At 47.7% G+C, this 17,149-nt stretch overlaps 1 long non-coding RNA gene across 2 annotated transcripts; it reads right to left on the minus strand.

The window, feature by feature from the left end:
* Positions 1-5,509: 5,509 nt before the first annotated feature.
* LOC131833416 (uncharacterized) lies at positions 5,510-17,106 on the minus strand. 2 transcript variants are annotated; one of them, XR_009354450.1, is made up of 2 exons: positions 11,638-17,106; positions 5,510-9,197 (listed from the first exon to the last, which is right to left on the minus strand). It is a non-coding gene; the product is annotated as an uncharacterized LOC131833416 (long non-coding RNA). The 2 variants fall into 2 exon arrangements; XR_009354449.1 differs by having other exon boundaries at positions 5,510-11,388.
* Positions 17,107-17,149: the final 43 nt, after the last annotated feature.

The raw sequence follows: 17,149 nt of genomic DNA on the forward strand, positions 1-17,149 counted from the left end.
GCCACCCAGGCACCCCATGATATTGTCCTTTAAGCCTGAATCATTTTCAAGATGATTTCAGTCTCTCGGATTTTTCCAGAACTTAAGGTCGCCCACACCTAGTCTCTGAACTTAGCAGAGGTTAAGTCCTAATCTTCATGTCTTAGGCCTAATAGCTAAGGGTCTCAAATTGTTTTCTGCTCAGCGCATTTCTCTCGTTGATTGCACAGATCAGAACCCATCAAAATAGAACATCCTCCAAGACCCATTCATGGTGAGGCATTGGGTGGGACCGTGCCTGCTGGGGTCTTCCCACAGTGGGATGCCCTGTTTTGGAAAGCAAAGGTCCTGGAACCCTGGACATTTTCTGCAAGAAGCTTTAAACATCACTTCCTCAAAAGATCCCTGCTGGACTGTCCCTCTTTGACACACCTTGTGGAACTCAAATGGGAAACCCAACTTTCTCAAGGTCTAAAGCAGTTATGTTAGTCAAGCAATTAGGGATTTAAATAATTTGAGCTATTTTTTAGTTTGCCACAGACCACAAAGTTATAAATAACAAACATAGAGGCTTAATGCTGAAAGGAGTTGCCATGTTCTCTGTATCACCCTGGTGTGTGTGGGCACGTGCCAACAGCAGTATCTGTGTCCTGGATACCATCCAAGTACAGTTGAACTTTTAGGTTCTTTTACTGCAAATTAAAAGCTCTCTGATAGCCTCTGCATTTGTCATACAGTTCATTGGTGATATACTGGGCAGCTTTCACTAATAATTATCTAGGCTCCTCCGCTTAGAATCCAGCCCTTTTACAACCTTCTGCTATGGCTGCAGAGTTCACAGGATTCCTGGGTGTCTCCGATTGGGCGTCTGCCTTCAACTCAGGTCATGAACTCTGGGTCTTGGGATAGAGTCCTGCCTTGAGCCCCTGGCTGGCTCAGCCTGGAGCCTGCTTCTCCCTCTGCCTCTCCCCCTGCTTGTGTGTTCTTTCTCTCTTTGTGACAATCAACATACAAATTGGGATCCAGGCCATACTTTTTAGCCCTTGCCTTTCTACCTCTGGCTTACCTGCTTCCTTTAGTTCTCTCCCTTCTCTTTATCTGGCCCTGATCTCTCTCACAGAAGGAAACACATCAGGTACACCCTTCTTACTGCTCCAAAGAATGTGAGTTCTTTATTCTTTGACCTCACCACACTTTGTAACTCTCACAGGAGTTCCCCAGATCTGTGCAGTGTTCTAGTTATCTATGCACATCTTATCCTTGCCTTCACTGGCTAGGCTGAGGGATGTAAATTCCATCATAAAACTCCCCACGTTTGCAGCGAGTCTCAGTGTTGTGCAGCACGCAAGTCTGCCTTGTGCCATTGTCTGATTCTTACATGTGTGGTTCCTGGATGAAATTCCATCATTACCTTATTTCTTAAAAGTGTGCATCCCACTTGGGTCTATCTCCTTGAAGCAATTTTTCGATGAAGTTCAAGGAGCTGGTGATTCATTTCTACAATGGTAGTTTTTGTTTTGTTTAGAATCTAGGAAGGCCATATGCCAGATCAGCATTTTTTCTTAAGAAAAGGAAATCCCCTGGGGCACCTGGGTGGCTCAGTGGGTTAAAGCCTCTGACTTCAGCTCAGATTGTGATCTCAGGGTCCTGGGATCAAGCCCCAAGTCCGGCTTTCTGCTCAGCAGGAAGCCTGCTTCCCCCTCTCTCTCTGCCTGCCTCTCTGCTTACTTGTGACCTCTCTCTCTTCGTCAAATAAATAAGTAAAATCTTTAAAAAAAAGTAAAGAGGAAAGGATATCCCTTGAAACAGAAGCATACAATTTTGGATGTTAATAAAATAGAAAGAGAATAAGGGATGCCAAGATTCATCCTATGGTGGCAGTTGGACGCTGAGCCTTAGACATATTTTCTTCGATCCAATTGTAATTAATGGGTTTTCCACTTCTTGTAAAAATGAAAATAAAAACAAAGCAAAGTTGTGACAGTACTGTGTAAATTTGGATGTGCTCTAGAGATGTGTCTTCAAGGTTGGCAACGATGGGACATAAATATTAACAGCTGGTATTTGAATCATGTTCTTATTTGATAGGGCAGATTTTATCAGTTCTACCTGAAACAAGAGAAAACTGTAGTCATCAAGGTCACTCGAGCTACTCCAAGGCAGAGTTCTATTTCAGACCCAAGTCTTTGATTCCATCTCCCAGGCAGTGCCCAAGCCCCATCCTGGTTCAGGAGAAGAATCTGGTTCTTCACAAAAATCAGGAAGGACCCAAAAAACGGAGGTCAAGCTCTGGTTTCTGTTTTTCATTTCTAGCCTGACTATACTCTCTCAGAAAGATGCTTGGGCCCTCTGGACCTTGTCTTCGAGACCACCATACCCCAGAGCACACGCATATGCCCCACCCAAGTGCATGTGCGCATGCGCACACCCCACCTGCCCCAGTCTAGAGAACAAAGAACAGGGTTCTCTGCCTGCTTCACTTCCACATTCCCACAAAACCAGCCTGGATTCTGGGCTATGAGGCTGGGAGCCAGAATCTCCTGCTATCCAAGCAGGGATGGGCAGCCGTCATTCTTCAGCTCAACCATTCCCACAATGCCAGGGGACAGCGTGGAGTGCCTGGGGCTTGCTGGCCTCCCTCTGGAACAGCTCATCAGTTCAGGTATTCTGCAGGCCTGCCAATTTGGTAAATATTTATTAGAGGAAGTGACTAACATTTATTTATTGAGTATCGACTCTGTTCAACACACAGCACTATGGCTAATAATTACAATGTCCTGGGCAACATTAGGTGCGTGAACTGACTCTAATAAATATCACAATAGCTCTAGGTGGTTGTGTTTATTTTACAAACAAGAAAAGACACATGGCTTAAGGACCTTGCTCAGGTTTTATAAGAGGGTGAGTGACAAACCCAGGTCTGTTTCATTCCAGAACCGCCCAGTTGTAAGCAAGGAGCTGGGGAGATTGTGAAGGACAGTTACCTGTGTACAGGTGTTTGGTCTCATACCAGGTGTTATGGGTGGGATTGTGTCCCCAAAAAAGATATGTTGAATTCCTGATCCCCAGAACCTCAGAATATGAGCTGATTTGGAGCTGGGGCAACTAGAGATGTAATTAATTAAGGAAAGATGAGGTCAGAGTGAAGTAGGCTGCACCCTTAATCCAATATGGCTGGTGTTCTTAGAAGAAAAGAGACACAGAGAGAAGGCAGCCATGTGATGACCAGGCAGAGATTGGGTGATGTGGCCACAAGCCAAGGAGTGCCCGGGGGACCAGAAGCCAGAAGAGGGAAGGAAGGATCCTTCTCAGGGGTTTCTGAGGGAGCACGACACTGCGGACACTTTGGTTTCAGCCATCTGGCTTCCAGAACTTTGAGACAGTAAATTTCTGTTGTTTCAAGCCACCAAGCATGTGACACTTAGTTATGGGAGCCCCAGGAAGCTATTAAACCAGGTTAAATGAAGAGTGTTTTAATAGAGATGTACAGGAAGTATTATAAGAATTAGTCTGTTGTATAGAAAAACAGACTGGGAAGACATGGAAAGGGGTATTAAAAAAGTGTGTTGCCTTTGCACTTAGTCTTAAAGGGTAAGTAGGCTTCAGGAAGTGAAGAGGTGGGACAGAGACGCTGAGGAGCACACCTGGGGCCGCGCAAACACACAAGCTGGGGCAGAGGGGAGGAGCTTCCCACCAGCCCTGGGGGGCAAAAGGCACGTTTCAGTGCAGCAGGGAGGGGGGGTCATCAGGCCTTCTGTCCCCAGTCTCATCGGGCACCCCCTCTTCAATAAGGAGTCCAAGGTGTCTCCTCCAGGCCCAGGACCCATCTTGCCCCAGAGCAGATTTACTCTGCTGGACAGGACACAGTCTACCTCTTTTCTGCTTGCTTTCATAATGACACTACCCTGCTCCCCAGTCTCATGGTGCTGTTCGCTGTCATAGTCCGGTCTGGGCAGGGCTCTCCATTCATTTGCAGGACCCCCCCACCCTGGGACCCGAGTCCTTCCTCTGGCATCTGGGCCTTGAACCTTCCCTGACTCTGGTAACTCCTTCCAGGACTTTCCACCCATGGTCACTCCCACTGAGCTGCCTGGCTGTGCCCTCTGCCCAGCTGGGCCTGCCTCGCTGGCCCCACAGATGGCCTGATTCCAGGTCCCAGTTCTTTCCGGCCACTCCAGCAGCCCATCCCGTGAGCTAGAGCCCTGGACGTTTGTGAGCAGGAGTGTGACATGATCCAAGCCAGAACTCTAGCTGTTGTGTCAATGTTGAACTAAAAAGTAGACCATGTGAAAGCTGTGTCTGGCAGGAACTGGGCCTTCATGCGTATTTTTTGACTAACGAACAGATAAAAAGGCAACAAGGTGAAGATTACTGGGATTGTCCAGGACAAAGGTACTGAGCCCCTCAAAGTAGGTTGGCCCCATTTTAGATACAGATGACAGCAGGACAGGTGATGGGGGTGGGGGATCGGCTCTGAGATGCAGAGGGGTAGTGAGGGTTTTGCTGTTTCATAGTCTGGCTTCAGTCCTGGCTCTGCAGCCTCTTGGCCATCCGCCTTGAGGACTTCACCTCCAAGCTTTAGCTTCGTCCCCCATGACACTGATCTGTGAACACCTGCCCCTCAGAGCGACTGGGGAGAGTCAATGTGGGGCCCAGGACTGTTAAAGTTCCTGGTGGTCGGCACGTGGGGAAATGGTGAGTAGTAGATCCTCACCCCAGACTAATTACTTGGAGGAAGAATCAAAGAATGAGGCATCACCCAGGTTCTCAAGGGTCTGGGATACCTGGAGAAGGGGGTTACCTGGCAGGCACGCAGACTCAGAAAATAAAACTAGTGCCTTGCAGAGGACTGGCACTTACTGACATGGCTGAGAAAATACAGACCAGTGATATGCATAACCAGATCTGGGTGCGACATGGAAATGAGAAGTGGAAGCCCAAAGCCAGCTGGACTGCCCTGATGCGTGTCGCAGCACCCAGACCTGGGGTGCTGGGTCCATACACAGCCTGGGGACTGGCAGAGGGCTATTGTGGGCCAAGGAACTCTCGCTGGGGGAGAAATGGGCTGGAAACCAGACTGCGGAAATAGAAGTGGGAGTCAGGATGGGAAAAGAAGGGGCGGGTATGAGTGGAATCATCTAGCAGAGTCCGGAGGGTGTGGATGGGAGGGAGTGAAGCAGCTGCGGGTGATGTAGATATTTACAGCCAATCTGACTGCCAAGCGGGCACTGAGCACCTTCGGGGGCAATCTGACCTGCGACCTGCCTGGCAGAGCCTTGGAGCAGAAGCAAGGTTTCTTGTACCACTGACTCCCCGAGTACCTGGATGTGGAGGAGGCCAGGCTGCTCTCCCAGCTACCCACACAGCAGGCAAGCCAAGCACTGAGCCTGCCACATTTTAGCAGCAAAGGGACCCTTCTCAGATGACACAGTGTGCTGCTTTCCCTTTTCATAGGTCTGTGCTACAAAGGTTCGCAAAAATTGTAAGTGAGTAGAGATTAAATGCTCCTCCAAATTCCACAACAAATATATTGCATTTATAAAGAACCCTTCACATTTAATGATCAAACAATGAGCATGACAGTAAGAGACAAAAATTCGGTTAAATATCCAAGTGGAGGGGGACCTCGCTGGCTCAGTCGGTAGAGAGTGTGACTCTTGATCTCGGGGTTATGAGTTCAAGCTCCACTTTGGATGTAGAGATAACTTAAAAAATAAAACAAAATTTTATAAAATTATCTGGGGCACCTGGGTGGTTCAGTCAGTTAAGCATGTGACTCTTGATTTTGGCTCAGGTCATGATCTCAGGGTCGTGAGATAGAGCCCGACGGCAGGCAGTGCTCAGTGTGGAGTTGACTTAAGATTCTCCTTCTCGGGGCGCCTGGGTGGCTCAGTGGGTTAAGCCTCTGCTTTCGGCTCGGGTCATGATCTCAGGGTCCTGGGATCGAGCCCCACATAGGGCTCTCTGCGTGGCAGGGAGCCTGCTTCCCCCTCTCTCTCTGCCTGCCTTTCTGCCTACTTGTGATCTCTCTCTCTGTCAAATAAATGAATAAAATCTTAAAAAAAAAAAAAAAAGATTCTCCCTCTCCTTGTTCACGCACGCATGCTCTCTCCCTCTCTCAAATAAATAAGTACATCTTAAAAAAAAAAAAAAAAAAATCAAGTGGAGCCACAAAGCCTGCTCTGGACATGTCCCAGCAGAGATCTTTCTGAGATCCACTTGTTTATATAATGAGATCTCGTAAAGTTCCACGCTGAACAAAAAGGAATACCGAAGAGAAATTGGCCCTGCCGGATATTAGGTTACGCTGACTGCGGAGCCACAGGCAGTAAGATGTCAACACACACAGACCACCCAGCAGTCAGACCCAGGTGCACACGGCAACTTCATGCCTGATAGAGGTGACGTCACCAAACGATGGGGAAAGAATGGATGTTAAAGTGAAGGAGCTGGGGAAAGTGTCTCGCCGTATGGGAAAAAAAAGTAAAATTGCACCCACACTTAATTGCACATAAGGGTGAATTACATTTCTGGGGAAATAAAGACCTACATGGGGTAAAACTAAAAAATTTAATGGGGGAAAATGAAAGGAATGTTTTTCTGAACTAGGGAAAGAAAATACTTCAAATATTGAATACTTCAAACAGTGAATATTAAGGACATAAAACTATCAGGCAAATCATTGATGGATTCAATTAGAAAGAACACCACATGCAAGATTAATGCAGCTGATGGTGAATGTATTCGCAATGACTGGCAGGGGATTTGTAGAAAAATGTGGGAAACTCTGGCAAACAACAAGGAAACCCCAACAAAAGCAGGCAAGAGAAAGGAAGATTTCTGAAGTAGGAAATCCAAAAGGCCAGCAGCACAGAAGAACTACTCAAATATGTTAGTGATCAGAGGAACGCAGATTAAAGCAATAATGAGGTTATTTGTAGGTGTCGTCATGGCACCATGACGTAAGTAAGGGTAGTTGGATGTGAAGCTGTGGGATCCCCGTGCCCTGTCGCGGAGGGGTACCGGTGTGAGAGTATGACTCTCCCTTAGTCAATTGATACAGACTTAGACCATTTTTCTAAAGATTTATTTATTTGTTTGAGAGAGAGAGAGCTCAAGTGGGAGGGGCAGAGGGAGAGGGAGAGAGAGTATCCCAAGCAGACTCCACACTGAGCACAGAGCCCCCACACGGGACTCGATCTCACGACCCTGAGATCACGACCTGAGCCAAAATCAAAAGTCAGACGCTGAACCGACTGCTCCAGCGAGGCACCCCTGCACACTTAGACTTTTGACTAGTGTGACCACTCATCTTGGTGTGTCTGGGACCATCTTGGTCTATGCCTCTTGTCCTGATGTAATTATTAATAGTGCAGCCTTTCATTCTCTCACTTCTCCTTGTTCAAATAATAAGTGATGTGACCACCTTCCCAGGCCCCAACGATTTCACTGATGATTATACATATCAGTGAAATGCTCAGGTCCTTAGAAATCTGTGTGCAACATTAGTGGCATTTGTGGGGGTAGCCTGAATGTCTGACCTGGGAGAGAGGGCAGGTGACACCTGATGCAGACTCACCAGAAGGATGATGAGTGAGGAAACCTACAGCAGCACAGGTGGATAATAATCATAAAGAAAATACATTAAAAGGAGATATATAATCTTATATCATTTTTTAAAGATTTTTTTTTTTTTTTTTTTTTTGAGAAAGAGAGATCGAGAGGGAGAATGAGCAGGGGATGGGGCAGAGGGAGAAGCAGGGGCTCGATCCCAGGACCCTGGGACCATGACTTAAGCTGAAGGCAAACGCTTACCCAACTAAGCCACCCAGGTGCACCTTATACCATTTTTTAAAAGATTTTATTTTTAAATCATCTGTACACCCAACATGGGGCTCAAACTTACAACCCTGAGATCAAGAGCTGAACACTCCACCGACTGATCCGGCCAGGCCCCCCAATCTTACATAAGTTATATAAATTAAGAGTATGTGTACACAAAACAATATGCATTTTGCAGAGAATACAAATAAACAAAGATATGCATTAAACACATTAGGATGAGAAGGAAACAGAAAATAGGAATAAAAAGGGGTAGTTATAAAGAGCTCCATTCAGTTCCAATAGGTAGAATCTTCTGCAAAAGGTCTCCAAGGATAAATGTTCAGTGAGTCACCCTCTGCTCCCCCATAATTGCTACTGTTTGCTAAGAACTCTTAGTGCTGTGGGGGAGTTGGAAGGAAAACATCCTGGTTCATTCAATCACACTGTTAGGATGAAAACGTTGATTGAGTTCTGTCCAGCGTCAGACACTGAACTGGACAGCAGGAAGCAAGGACAAATGTCTTCAAGGAGCCATAACCAAGTTTCTGCCTTCAATTAAAATGCTTAGACTAATGAAAAATACTTTTTGACGTAACTAACCATAAACATGAGATTTTGGACCAAGTAAGTCTAGTCTTAAATGCTTTGAGAGTTGGCACAGTACTTAGAATGGAGTCTAAACCGTTACTTAGGGGAAATTGGATTCCTGAGTAGTGTTTTTAAAACGGGAAAGATAGAGTGGCTGAAGATGGGCATTCCGGATGGAGAAGAGAGAGAAGCCAGGAGGGAACAGGTGTCTTGAGGGTAGTGGGAGAGGTGGGACAGAGGGTTAGGGGAGGTGTGCTGGGAGGAGGCGTGGAAGGGCACCGAGCCTGCCACATTTTAGCAGCAAAGAGACCCTTCTCAGATGACACAGTGTGCTGCTTTCCCTTTTCGGAGGTCTGTGCTACAAAGGTTCGCAAAAATTGTGAGTAGAGATTAAATGCTCCTCCGAATTCCACGGCAAATATATTACATTTATAAAGAACCCTTCACACTTAATGATCAAAGAATGAGCACGACAGTAAGAGACAAAAATTCGGTTAAATATCCAAGTGGAGGGGCACCTCGCTGGCTTGATCGGTAGACAGTGGGACTCTCTGATATTGCAGAGACAGAGACAATCAGAAACAGATAAGGAGCCTTACTGGCTGAGTGTCTTGAAATTGTTAAAGAAAAGAGGTTTCATTGTCTCACCGGAGGTGCAGCGGGAGTCCAAGCAGGAAGTTCAAGGTCCCGAAATGGCACTTGAGGGATGACCATGATTTTCAGCTTGCATGGAGCAGCCTGGTGGGGAGACTGGATGTCCCTGTTACAGTTTGAAGGTGCCTAATATATAATTCCCCTTTCCCAACCTGGTGTGGAAAAAACGGAGAAACACCTGAGAGCTTTATTGTGATAAAGCCGCTGCTGGGAATACGGCCTAGATCTGAGGGCAGGCGGAAGTCCTCAGACAGAACCACAGTATTAGATGAGCTGGGGGTCGCCCTGCACCACAGGGGGCTCCCAGCTGGGAGTGATCGCCTTTCCTACGGCAAGTGTGGCCTGGAGGGGGCAGAGCTGTCCTCCTTGCAGGTGGGCTGGGTCCCAAGAGATAGAGACACAAAGGGACAAGCCCTCCTTCCGAGTGCACCAGTCCGCGCACATCGGGCCTTCTCCCGTGGAGGGGACAGCAGAGGCCGGATGCATTACCCTTGTGGAGCCCCCTTGGGGGGAGGAAATATTCCATCTTCTACGTGGAAGCAAGATCTTCCTCAGCTACAGGATGTTCTCAGTTGCAAGGCATAGAAGGCTATGTATGGCCAGGCCTTTGGATACAGGACAGAGGACAGAGAACACCAGAATTCTGAGCTTTGGGAGAGTCCCCAAACCCAGCTTGTCAGCATTACTACAGGTTTGATTGCTCTCTGATAGACAGTACCCACCCTAAAGTCTACAGAAGGCAGGATGACAACCCCAGTAAACTCCACTCTAAGACTTAACACAGCTTTTTGATTGTGGGTGGGCTGCTTTGCTTTCTTTCATAAAAACGATTTCAAAATAAACGCAAGTCTCAGGAGATGCATGCCTAAAGTCCCAGCATTGTGAGAGGTGGGTCCAGGAGGAGAAACGTGTTCTAGGATGGTCAGACGTCTTCCGAAGAACAAGGCTGCTTGCAATGGCAGCAGCTCTGTACCCGAGACTCACACGGGGTGCTGGGTTGATTCTGCCGCCTCTCGGAGCAGGTTTTGCAGCGATAGTGATGGCGGATCAGGGGAGCTGGCCGACAAGGTTGTGGGATATGGCCAATCTAGACCCAAAACATGCTGTTCTGGCAAGGAAATATGCAGAAAGCCAGGAGCTCCTCTAATGTTCAGTGGGTGTGTAGAGGATGAAAGGGCAGAGCAGGGGCTGGGCATACTGCTCGGTGGGCGCCGCCACAGTCAACACAGGCAGGGCCAGCCAGGGAGTGGGACTGCACAAACGAGGGACCCCCTTCCCTGAACGTCCCTTAAGTCTAAGACCTTGAGATGTCGGCTGTGACAGACAGCTCCCCAAACAGAAAGCGTGACCAGGAGCGCTGTCTGTATGTATGTGCAGAACAGAAAGATTGGGTGGCAAAGACTGGGGACAGCCTGGCTTCTGCCACATCCAGCCATGTTGCCCGCGGGGCGGGAGCAAGTCTGAGTGACAGCACTGCGGAGCCGAGCGGCATGTTTGCTGGCAGGGGCTGAACGTGTATGTGCCACAGATGATGAAGCCGGTCTGTGGGGCACACGGCGGCAGACGTACCCACTCAGCCTACAGACATGTTTTGTTTGGCTTGCAGAGTGTTTTGAAGAAAAAGAAAAAAAAAGTCTAACTGCCAACATTTAAGAATTGGGAAAATGCGTGTTCAAATCAGGATTTCAAGCTTTCCCTCAAAGTGAGACGTGTGGCAGAACAGGCCCACATTCCAGCATGGCCACAGCCACAGGTAGAGACTGAGGGGTCGTGGCTGGTCTTCTAGACTGTCCTGCCTCTCCAGTGACCACCGTTCCTTCCGTCTAGCTGCGCCCCTTGTCACTGAGCTGCCTGCCCCACCAGCGTGTTCTCCGCAGCACGGTATGAAGCGGTGCGCCGGCAATCCCGGATCACGGCAGAGCTGGGACCAGCTCCAGATCTTACAGCTGACTTTGGACTCGAACACCCAGCCATCCCCGCGTTCCTGAATTGAATTATTGGGGGTCAGTTGAGGACCTAGTCCCAGGAGGTGGCTTGGAATTGCAGACTGGCCGAGGGACAATGCCAATTTCGTGGGAATTCATGGGAAGTCTGGTAAACCCCAAACAGCCAAAGGCCAAATTTTATGAAGTGCGAACTTTAGGGGTTTCATCTGTCTTGCTCCCCACTGCAATCCACGGCATGACAAGACGCAGGGGCTCAGTAAATATTTGCTGAATGACGTCCGTGGTCCATGTTTCATCCCAAAGCATTGCTCAAGATGTTATAAAGATGAGTTCATTCTGGAGTCAGTCTTTAGATATTCAGTAAGCTCTAGCCAGGTCAGGTAACACTCACCACCTGCTACAAAAATTTGGCCTGTTAGCAAACGGTTGTTTTTGTTTTGTTTTGTTTTTTTAAGTGCCATATCTTCAGTGTCCATGTCAAATCTCTAGGATCCAGACATTTCAATGCTCGATGAGATAATATAGTCACTACAAACACACAGGGCTCTGTGTTCGATTCAGCCCAATAAATATTAACTAAGCTCCTATTACATGCAATGTTCCATTCCAGGTACTTGAGTACTAAGCCAGCAGACTCTAGCCTTACCTTCAAGGAGCTCACAACCTGAATAGATGGCACTCCATGCAGATGCTGAAACCATCCTGCCATGCTGGGCATTTCCAGCTCATTAACCACTTTATTAAGCTAGCTTTTGAAAAACCAAAAAGAGAGAGAAAAAATGTCATGGTGATATAAAAAGGTTTATGGTTTATATATGCTACAACCAAACACCTGATTACCAATGACTCATTTATTTGGGAGCTACTCAGTTTTCAGATATGTGGATATTTTTTCGTATAAAACATTAAACTACGCATAGAGGAAACACAAAGGAGCCTTAGAATAAGGCCTTCTCCGAGGGCTGGGTGGGCTTTTCTGCTTGCTTTTTTTAAAAAGATCTGAAGATAATGTGATAAAATATTACTATTTGTTAAATCTGGAGAGTGGGTACATAGTTGTATATTGAATTATTTTTAGAAGATTAGAACATTTTCTGATTTTTACAAATTATAAAATGACATGTTTTCTGATAATACAGAGCAGATGTAAGCCCCTTTCCTGAGAAAACTGTTATTATGAACACTGTGGCCTCCGGGACCTGAAGAGTGTAGAGCCATCTGTCTCTGGGCTACGTGACCCTAGTCGGCTCTACTTCTGTCCTTGTCTGTTCTGTGTAATAGTTCTGTGTCTGCTGTCAGGCACTGTATCTTACTGCTGTCAGACTATCTGCTATACCTCGCACCCTCCCTTCTAATCCTTCATGTCCTGGGAAAAGAGCTAATCAAATTTGTTAGAACCCCCACAAAAATTGGAATAAAAGGGAAAACAGAAAGATTCTAAATAGATGAATTTTTTAAACATTTTTTCTCCCACCACCATCTGGTTTTTCCATGGTGTTTTGGGCAGCTGATATCTAGGTAAGCAAGGTGTTTCCATGGTTAGTGATCCAGCGCACAGCGGAAAGTTATACTGGAAAGAAAACTACCCTGACTACACTGGCTTCGGTACCAACTAGCAGGGCTCATTCATTTGTTCATTCAACAAATACACAATGAACATCTAATAGGTCCTAGGCACTATCTGAGCAGTGGAGGGCACAGTGATGAACAGATTCTTGTAGCAGAGACAGAAAATAAAGACACAGACAAGCAAGACAGAGCCGAGAGTGTGAAGAGCTCTGACCCCAGCAAATCAGGTGAAGGAGCGAGGAGTGACCTGGGAGGTGGCACTTCATGTGAGAAAGTTGGGAAGTACTCTCCGTGAAGGCAGTATTTGGCTGTATTGTCAGAGATGGGGGGGGAGGGCGTTCTAGGCAGAGGGAGCATCACATGTGAGGTCCCTAAGGCAGGAATGGGGTTGATGTGTTCACTGAACAGAAATGCTGGACAGCTGGAGCAGGGGGGGCACAGTATCAGGGAGACTGACAGCAGGTGCAGGTGGGGTGGGGGGGGGCATGTGGATCTAGCAGGGGCAAGGAAACCCACGCACTAGGGTGTGACATGACTTGATACTTTCTGAGAAGGGGCTGGTAGGTCTGCTGGATTGGATGCAAGAGGGCTGAAGGAGGGGGGTGGGGGGGCAAGGGACGTAGAGGAATTCATGCTAGTTTCTAGGTGTGGGACCAAGCAGCAGGGCTTGGCTGCTTGTGCTGTCTGCTGAGAAGGGGGAAGCCTGGGAGAAGGGCAGTTTTCAAAAGCTCCCCAGTACTGGAGATACTAAGTATAAAGCTGTTGCTCGAGGGGAGAGGTCAGGGCTGGAAATGTTATGTAAACCTTGGGATCAGATGACAGGACCTAGGAAGTGACTGCACATAGGCAAAGGCTAAACCCTTGGTAGGAGGTTAGGGAGAAGGTACTGGAGCAGTGACAGAGATAAAAACAAACCCTCAGAACAGTATGCTTCCAGGGAGCATTCCATGTGCAGAAGGCTGCTTAGGAGAGGGATAAGACGAGGCAGAGAGTTTGGCCCCTGGATTAAACAAGATGAAAGTCACTAGCATCCTGACAAGAGAAGTTTGTGCCCACGGGAGTGCAGACAGTTAATTTCTGTGGGGCTGTTTCCTCTGTGAAATGTGGGTAACAGAATACATATTTGAGGTCCTGTCCACTACCCCATTGTTATATGACTTTTAAGTTAGAATTTTTTTTTAAATCTTCATAAAATGGTTAGAGATAAGAAAAATGATAGAAAAAAGCCATGCCTTTAGGGAGTTTGTCAAAAAGTTGTGTGGTCATTAATACTCTTCTACATAAAAACATGTAAGGTTATTTATGCAAATTTTTAAATAAGCCAAGGAAACTAAAATAGAACACTAAGTGGCTGGAATTCTTAGTGGATCCAAATTACATAAGCTGTACCATCAACACAGTAAGTACCAAGAGACCTCCAGCTCATTGTCCTGCAAAGACATTTCAACATTATTTCTAGACACAAGGCAGTGGCCACCTGTCTGGCCGTCTGAATTCTTAGTCACACTTTGCTCTTTCGCCCACTGTCCTGAATTTTAACACAAGGTTACAAAGTCTTGAAAAACAACCTCAATCCTTGTTTGTCCAAGGGGACCGTACCCTATGTATTTCCCTATTGGCGACTGACCGCTCTGTTGAAGTAAGAGAGCTAGAGACCGGCACACTATTTGTGAACTTTTTTTTATTGGTTGAGATAACCTGGCACCACTGTGGAGACTGGCTCAGGGGTGATCTCACAGGAGGGCTGCCCTCGGGGGACCTGGATGTTCTTGTCCTTGCTGCCCTAATGCCACCCGGTGAGCAGCCCCAACTCACGTCTGTATAACCTCGCCTGGAGAACTCCAGACAATTTACCAACAGCCTTTCACCAGATTCACAGGGAGACACATGATTTCCCTCCGCCAGCTGAAAAATGGAAACCCTGAAATAAGGAGAGAGGGAGTAATTCAAGGAGCTAGCTAGGTTAAATGAGAGCAGGGAATGGTATCCAGGACTCCTGGCTCTAGGTTTTCTTACTTCCTTCCATGACATTGACTATCAAATGGGAACAAAACCATGGCTTACAAATACAGGTGGAAATACTTCACAAAAGAAGCATGAAGAGAGAGGCAAGGTAAGCAGTATTTATCAGGATCCCAATCCACCCTAAGTCAGCTGTCCTCAAATGTTGCTATGTATCACTCACGTGGGGACTTGTTAAAGCCATAGATCCCAGGGTTCACCTGAGCCTTACTGGCCTGTGGTTCTTGGGGCGGAGGTGGGGAGGTTGGGAGGTGGGGGACAGGGGCATGGTGGAGGGGTGGCTCCTTGAGTGATTCCCGTGCACACTTAAGCTTCAGTACCACTGTACTAAGCAGTTCTCATAGATGCCTTGGATTCAGTCTTCTTTGTGTATGTGTTGGGGAGCGAGGTGAGGGCAAGGGAGGGATTTAGGTCCCAATGTCAGGCGAAAATAAATTATCCCTGGTAAATCCTCTTAAAACACTCATAAGATACAGCAGGAATGTTTTCACAGGGAAAGAAAACACTGTAGCATAGCATGTAACTATAATGCTTATAGTAAGACACATAAGGAACACCAATGCAAACTGTCTCTATACTATTTTAGCTTACATGAGTAAAGTGTGCCTATAGGTCCAAATTAAATGCTCCATTATATAACTCAGTGACACAAGAACACCATGAAATATATATTATTATGTCCATTCTACAGATGAAGAGGTGGGGGGGGGGGGTCAGTCCCTTTAAGAGACTTGTCCAAAAGGATGGGTAGGTCAGTATTGGAACCAGAATTCGGACTTCGCTCTATTTGCTCCTGAAACTTGTGACTTTTCATTAAGCTTTTTGAGATAACTGTAGATTCACATGTTTTGAGAATGCGGTCTTTTCATCTTGACCACACTGCCACAGGCCAGCTCATTTTTAAGCCTTCTCCTGAAGGGTAAAATTCAGGAATGCTCCAGAAGGTCTCGGGCCACTGCTATTTTAAACAGCTAGTTTAAAAGACAATGTGCTATAAACTGGGTAGGATTAAAAAAAAATTAGATTAGAGGCATACCCTATCAGAAGAGTTGGGGACCAAAAATGGCTAATGACGCTATATGCAGTGATAAGGAGGTAGTGTGCTAGGAGTGACATGCAAACCGAACCATTATCCTTGTAGGTTAGTATCTTTTCACAGTGTCTCTCTCTCAGAAGGAACACACTTGTCAGAACACAGGACAAAGGCCTTGGGCCTCACCTGGGCCTCTGCAGTGCTGTGGACCGGCAGGTGAGAGAGGGACACAGGTGCCTACTGACAAGGGTCACCCCATCGGTGGTCCGTCCTTGCCACAGGCGAGGCATTACTAGGAGGCCCATGCTGTGCTACGCTCTTTGTACACATTATCTCATTTAATCCCTACAAGCCCACCTAGGTGCTGCTAGACACAACGGGAAACTGAGTCTTATTTGTTGCTCTGCTGGAAATCGCTGGTTATTCTCTGTACCAGGACAGACTTACGCCTTGTTCTAGGCATCTTACATACATCACCTCTAATCCTCATAAGGACCCTGTGATATAGGTGCCATAATCACGCCATTTTACACACGTGAAAGCACGAACTAGTGAAGTAACTCCCTCAACTCAAGTGGAGAGTTTGTGGTGAGCCCAGGAAGCGACGTCAGGAGATGCTCTGGTCTCAGTTTCAAGTATTAGTCTGCATCACAACCATCTGGAGCACAAGATAGAGACACGCTGGGCCCTGGCCCCAGTTTCTGATTCTGGGTCGGCACCTGTGAATTTTCATCTCTGCAAGTTCACAGGTGAGGTCCACGGCTACCAATCTGGGAAGCACGCTCGGAGAACCTCTGTCCTAGAGCTAGCTGTCTTAATCACTGTGCAACAGATCCTACTGGCCCCCGATGTACACGTGCTTTTAGCAATTCCTCTTGAGAACCATTTGCAAAAATTATTTAAATAATTCCCAGAATCTCTGCCTTTGGAGATTTTACCATAGTTTTGAGCTTTGAGGACCACAATGTGTCCTTTAAGTAGAGCGTTCAGCCGTGGAGCGTCTTCTATGTTTGTGTCCTTCTCAACGGAATCCGAAGGCAGGGGCTCCGGCCACGTGCGCCGAAACACAGCGGCCCGGGGTTCTGGGAACCCGGCCTCGTCGCGGCGCAAGGACTACAAGATGGACTGACCACCGGGGCAGCCCCACCTTCAAATGGCCCAGCACCCCTCTGTGGCCTCCGGCTCCTCCAGGTCTATTTACACTGCCCCCGCCCCCGCCCCGGTCCACTGCGGAGCAAGCCCCCTCACACCTCACGTCTGCGATCAGCAGCGGAACCAAATTCGGCCAAGTTCTCCGCAAGGGCAAGGGGACTGGCGGCGAAGAGAGAAAAGTCTTGGCAACAAGGGGAGGCGGCGGGAGACGCCACCCGAGTCTCCGCGGCCCCCGGCAAGCGCCCCGCCGGGTGGGGTAGGCTAGAGTCGGGCTGGGCCGGCGGGCGGGGGGCGCCGGCGGGGTGGGCGTGGCGCGGCGGGGCGGGGGGCGCCTCAGGGCGCCGGCAGCGGCCGCAGCCATCTTGCGCGCCGGGAGCACCTC

The sequence above is a fragment of the Mustela lutreola genome, chromosome 6 (genome assembly GCF_030435805.1).
Source record: "Mustela lutreola isolate mMusLut2 chromosome 6, mMusLut2.pri, whole genome shotgun sequence".
Classification (NCBI taxonomy): domain Eukaryota; kingdom Metazoa; phylum Chordata; class Mammalia; order Carnivora; family Mustelidae; genus Mustela; species Mustela lutreola.